The 6,545-nt window shown below is 39.1% G+C and overlaps 1 non-coding gene across 1 annotated transcript; it reads right to left on the bottom strand.

Moving 5' to 3' along the window:
- Positions 1-3,413: 3,413 nt before the first annotated feature.
- LOC142174074 (small nucleolar RNA R71) lies at positions 3,414-3,520 on the bottom strand. Its single transcript, XR_012703425.1, has one exon. It is a non-coding gene; the product is annotated as a small nucleolar RNA R71 (small nucleolar RNA).
- Between the last annotated feature and the right edge of the window lie 3,025 nt (positions 3,521-6,545).

The following is a 6,545-nucleotide window of genomic DNA, read 5'->3' as shown; positions in this document are numbered from 1 at the left end:
TTTTTCACTTTGCAATTTTGAATCTTCTTCAGTTACCCTCAAATTTTTTACTTGCTCATCATTCCCTCAAATCTTCACAAATTGTTCTTCACATCTTCAATCTTCAAATCTTCATACTTTGCCTTAAAATATTCAAGTTAGACCTTCAAAGCTTCATACCCATCTTCAAATCTTCATATCAGCCTTCAAACCTTCATATTCACAAATAAAGATGGCAAAAACCTCAAAATCGGTGCCTCAAAACACTACTCCTTCAACCTCTAACCCTATTGCTGATACCGAAGCGATCCTTCTGGTAGTAGCTCCGGAACCCACTCTTAAAGATTTTATCCTCGGAGGCTGCTCCATATATAATGACTTTAAGGTCGAAAAAAGCGTCCAAACAAGGAGATCGAGATGAGAAGGCATGGACGTATATATGCTCCATCACCGAAGACATGCTCCCAGTTGTCCGGGAGGATTGCAAGTGGGAAGGAAAGGAAGTAGTCATCCCCGATCCAGATGAGGACATCACAACGCACGTGGAGGGGCACTTAAGCATTTATACGTACCCCTTCACGCTTGGCCTGATGGACACGGTGGTCCTCGACTTTTGTAAGAGGTACGAGGTCTGCCTCGGGAAGATCTATCCATTATTTTGGAGGATCGTGACTCTCCTCCGCAATTTTGCCAACAACACGGAGGAGCAACGGTTCACGATCAACCATCTGCTCTGTGTCTACAGCCCTCGAATCTTTCGAGGGGGATTAATCAAGCTTTACCGACGGGGCAAAGAAGGCTCCCTTCTCGAGCATCTACGAGGACAGGGACCGAGGCTGGCAGGGGAGATTTTTCGGATAAAAATTGAAGATCTCATTCCCTCCGAGTTCTTGCTATTCCTTGAGAAGTGGAACTCAACATGTAAGTTCATCCCCTTTTAAGTTGTCAAAATGACCCTTTGAATTTACTCCTCTTTCTCATTACCTGTCTTTCCTGATATGCATCCGTCACTCGAGTCCCCAACGTAGTCCCCCATTTTAGGGAGTGGGTCGAGGGCATTTGCAAACAATTGACATACTCCGAGCGTGAGTGGTGCAAACTTTCTAAAGGAAAATGGGAGGCTCGTTCCCACGGTGAGTGTCCTTCTTCTCCTAATTGAATTTTCTCCTAAGTTATTCTTATTTTATTGTAATTTTGACTAAGTCCTTCCTTTTCACAGTTTTGCCCAAGACTGATGGTAGGCTATAATCTTGTATTTTAGTCACTTATTGCACTCTAATTCACTGCACTTTACTTGTGTTTGAACTTTAATTGATAGTGTTTTGCACTTATTATGTGTTTTATGTCTTGTAGGAGTGATTCTGAGCTATGTAGATGTTATGAAATGAATTCAAGCTATTTGGAGCTTTGAAGTCTGAGTAAAAGCCCAAGAAATTAAGTCGGTATCACGTTCGGGAGTCGAGGACCAAGTCTGGATGTCAAAAGTCGGTATCATACCGCCTCGCGCCATGCATAGCGGGCGCTAGTGCAAAATTCCCGAAAGTGAAAAAACCAGCTCTCAAGATTTTCCCACTAATGCCCCTCATGGTGCGTCACCCCATGCGGCGCGCCTGTGTATTTTTTACAAAGTAAATATCCTATTTCGGCTAGGAAAAGGTGATTTCGTCTGGGCCCGACCCTACTTGGTATAAATACGTGGAAAAATATTATTTTCTGGACTTTTGACACATATTCGACCTAAGGAAACTAAGGAAGAGTTGGAAGAGCAAAAGCACAAGGATTTCATCATTCCTTCCGCACTCAAGACCCGAGTTTGGATTGAATTTATATTTTCCTATACTTTAAATTTATTTGTGATGAATTTTTCCATATCTATGGAGTAGTTCCCTTTTAGGGTTTGATGGATTTGGTGCATTGATGATTGTTTGTAGATTATAACTCTAGTTTTATGTATTGAAGCATTTTGGATGATTTAACTGTTGCATCTATATTCACTTGTTCATGTAATCAAGAGAGGCATAACTTGTAATATCTTTGCATTATATTGTTGGTTGAGTTCAATAATTCTTCTTAGTAATCGAAAAAGGCTAGTTGAATCATTGATTAAACCTAGTTAGGAGAATAATCGAAAGAGATTTTTCTAAAGACTAATCCACTACGCATTCTTGCATATCTTCACGTGCTTAAATTGGTTCATCTCGTGAGGTTAAGAATTAATCGAGAGAGGAGTTTTTGCTGAATATTTGAACCAATAATTGAGTGAATTCGAGAGACTAACTTAAACATTAGAAGTGAATTATCTAGAGTTAGATCCTAAACAATTATCTTGCACATATCCTATCAACCCCTATTTTCTCCCACTGATAACTTTCTTGCTTGTTCCTTGTGTCGGTTGTCATTAGTCAATAATTTTAGACTCTTTGTTAATTTTAGTTAGAAATCATATGCATCTCATTATTGATCATCTTGGATAGCAAGCAAGCTAGAAACTATAATAATATTGTTTAAATCCAATCCCTGTGGATACAATATTATACTATACTATATTTGACTAGCGAGCAGAATTTAAGTGTGTGTTTTGCGCTTGTCAATTAATGGCGTCATTGCCGGGGATTGGCAATCAATAGTGTTTGAATTTTTTGTAGTGCTAATTCATGAATTGTTTTTTTCTTAGTTTATTTTTCTCTTTTTATGGTTGGTATTCCTGGACTGAGCGCAGGTTACAGGTTAAGATTGGTGCATGACTCAGACTTTTATGAAGGAAGTGCTATCATATGAGCCAGAAATTAAAAAATAACTGTGACATCTGAGGAAGGAAATAAATCTCGCCGAGACATCAGAAAAGGTTGGGCAATCCTCAACCAAAGAACTTATGGCTGGAAACGGTGAGGATAATGTAGATTTGGCTGTGAGAGAAGCAGCTCCACGACGAGAACAAGCTGCACGGATACTGCGAAGCAGCTATTAGAGATGCACATATTATCTATGAAGAAGAGAGGTGTCGGATAATTGCTCAAAATCAACCCTTGGCTGCAGACCAGTTCGAAAATATAGCTCTCGTGCCTAGGAGACCACTTGGCGATTATGCTAGACCGGTCTACAATCAAGTATTATCAAGTGTTAGACCACCTCCAATTGCAGCAAACAATTTCGAGTTGAAGCAAGGGTTGCTTCAAACACTTCAGAATTGTTATATCTTCAGAGGGAAGCCAAACGAAGATCCAAACACACATCAAATGGACTTCGAGGAGATTATGAACACCTTTCAATACAATGGGGTGTCACAAGATGTTTTGTACTTAAGGGCATTCCCTTTTTCACTCAAAGATGATGCAAAGAAGTGGCTTCGAAATTTGCCCACGGGATTGATCAGGACATGGGAGGAGATGACCAAAATATTCCTTGATAAATATTTCTCCTCAGCTAAGACGGGCAAGTTTAGAAGAGAAATTCATAACTTCTGCCAGAAAGATAATGAAATTGTTTTTAAAGCATGGGAGAGGTTTAAGGAGATAGTTCGAAAGTGTCAACATAATGGAATTGAACTCTGGATGCAACTCTAGGAATTTTGGGATGAATTGACACCAACCTCGGGTAGAACATTGAGTAATGCAGTTGGAGGCCCATTGATGAAGAATACTCCAGAGGAGATAGTTACAATTCTTGATGAGTTATCTGAAGATAAAAATTAGTGGCCCTCTGAGAGTGCTGAAAGAAGAAGATCGACTGGTGTTCACTAGGTTGATGTTAACACATCTGTGCAGGTGCAGCTTGATGTTATGGCTAAAGAAATACGAAAGTTGACCTTAGCCTCGATAGAAAATAAGCCTCATGCAGCTTGTGATATATGTGGAAGAGGATACCCTACTCATGAGTGTCAAGCCTCAACTGAGGAAGTGAATGTTGTGGGAAAGTATAACTTTAATGCAATAGGTCAGAAGTACCCCGTATTTTCATGGAGTTCATCTGGGGGTACTGCAAATGCATGGCAACAAAACAACCCCAGATTACAGGGACAAGGAGCTCCTGGTTTTATGAATCATTAGAGGCAGCAGATTCAGCCTCAACATCCCAATCAGCCTGGTTTAGAAGTTCTTATGAAGGCCTTCATTGTGAAAACTGATGAACGACTTTAGATACAAAGGGCAGCAATTCAAAATTTGGAGAAGCATATGGGACAGATTACAACAATATTATCTGAGAGGGTTCCAGGAACTCTTCCCGCTGATACAGAAAAGAATCCTAAAGAAACGGTGAATGATGTAACCTTGAGAAATGGGTAAGTGTTGAAAGATCCCACCCCGATCCAAAAAGATGAGATACTTAAAAAAAAGTAAGGGGCAGCTGAAGAGTAATGATGACAAGAAGAAGAAAGGCCTGATGAAAATAGAGAAGAAGAAGAATGAAGAAAAATCAAGAAGGGAGGAACATGAGGAGAGCGAACATATGCCTGCTCTACCTTTCCCTCAAAAGCAAAGTAGAAAAAAGCTGGACAAGCAGTTTGGGAGATTTCTGGATGTGCTGAAACAGGTGCATGTAAATTTTTCATACACAGAAGTGCTCTCACAAATGCCGGCTTATGATAAGTTCTTGAAAGAGATCCTTACAAAGAAGAGGAAAATATAGGAGGCTTCAGTGGTCAAGCTCACAGAGTATTGTAGTGCGATATTGCAAAATAAACTCCCACGAAAGTGTCCAGGGAGTTTTACTATACCATTCTCTTAAGGAACTATTAATTTTGATAAGTTTTTATGTAATTCTGGTGCCTCAATTAATTTAATGCCTCTATCTATTTACAGGAAACTAGAGAAGGAGATCGGAGAGATAAGGTCGATACCAATATGGTTGCAGCTGGCAGACCAAATGACTCTAATACCCGAGGGGACAGTGGAAGATACGTTAGTTCGGGTGGATAAGTTTGTATTTCTTGTAGATTTTATAGTGGTGAATATGGAGGAGAAAAATAAGGTCCTCATCATCCTAGGAAGACTATTCTTAGCAACAGGAAGAGCAATATTAGATATATAAGAGAGGAAACTCATGCTTAGAGTGGGTGAGGAAATTGTAACTTTCAAGATGAATGAAGAAAAGGGAGCACAGAAGTAAAAATTAGCTGCTAGTGTTGAGTGGAAAGTGAAGGGCTCGAAAGAGAAGGCTGCACATAGCGAGAAAGATAAGTGTGAGGTGTACCCCAAAAAGGCTGAGAAGAGGTTGTCTGCATGGATGTTTCCATTAGTTCGGGAACGAATAATGGAGCCCCACTTCGACTCAGACACTGACTAGATACTCGGGGAAGTTTCCTTTACCTTATGCTTTTTAATTGTGTGTCATGGGGACATGGCACAACTTAAAGTGTGGGGTGGGGGATAATTGTATGTTGTATGTATATGTGTTAGGTTTGATTAATTGTAGTAGTTGGAAAATTGGAAAACAAAACATAAAAATTGAAAAAAAATTGATTTTTCCCGACAATGGATATCATTCGACGAGTTTCTTGAGGGATTAAAGTTGAAAGAAAAAACAAAAAGATTTTCTTTTGTTAGGTAGTGTATTAATTCCCCCTTGGTTTTTCTTTTGTGTCGCGGTTCTTTTCCAAGGGTTTTTGAACCAGGTGTTGCTAGTTTTTATTTTTGTTAGGAGTAGGAAACCTTGTGCTATGATTTGAATGGAAGGCAATAGCTCTTGACTCTATTATACGTTGAGAATAGTGAGTGCTTTAGTTGTGTCCCTTAGGATCAGTTTTTGACTCTGTATAAGTACCTTAAACTGTATGATCTTAACTTTTTTTTAACTATTTCGACTAGAGTGTCATGATAGTCCAATCTTGAGTGAGTTATATGCCACGTGTGTGCGCGGTTTTGTGTTATTCAGTGCATTGCATTTGATGTCTAGAACTTGCCTCGTGTGTTTGCAAAGCGAAATAGTAGTTGTATCCAGTCTTGGAAGTGAGCCAGTTATATACTTTTACCCACCTAATTGTAATGTATCGTAGTTAACCCCTTTGAGCCTGTAATCCTATTTCTTTGGAAACCACATTACAAGTCGTACCCATTTGCTTAAATTGACCATCTATTCGAACCTTGTATCTCTCGTGAGCACTTGAATTTGGTATGAACTTTGTAAAAGTTGAAGTGTAGGGTGGTTGGGTTAGCTTTTGAGTGGAACTAATGAAATAAGAAGAAAGGTGCACTATATTGAAAAAGTAAGAGCAACTTGAATTGAAAAAGAAAAAAAATAGTTGTATTATTGTGCAAAATATTATGTGATAGTGGTGACTCTTGATGTAATTGTTCTTAAAGAAGTAGGGAGTTAATGTATATTGATGTGAAGGTGGAGTTATGGTTTAACATAAGTATGGGGTTTTGAACAATGAAATGTATGTATTAAAGTGCTTAGGGAGATGTAGTCACTATTATATCTAAATGTATCCTACCCATTCTGCAGCCTACATTACAACCAGTTAAAGTCCTACTTGATCCTTGACTGAATGAGCTCGATTAGTAGAGTAGTACACTACAGGCAAGCATATGGTACGTCTTTTGTGGTATATGGATGTTGTTTCTGAG

Source organism: Nicotiana tabacum, chromosome 19 (assembly GCF_000715075.1).
Source record: "Nicotiana tabacum cultivar K326 chromosome 19, ASM71507v2, whole genome shotgun sequence".
NCBI classification, from domain to species: domain Eukaryota; kingdom Viridiplantae; phylum Streptophyta; class Magnoliopsida; order Solanales; family Solanaceae; genus Nicotiana; species Nicotiana tabacum.
The sequence above is the reverse complement of the archived record's forward strand: the minus strand, read 5'-3'. Positions and strand labels throughout refer to the sequence as shown.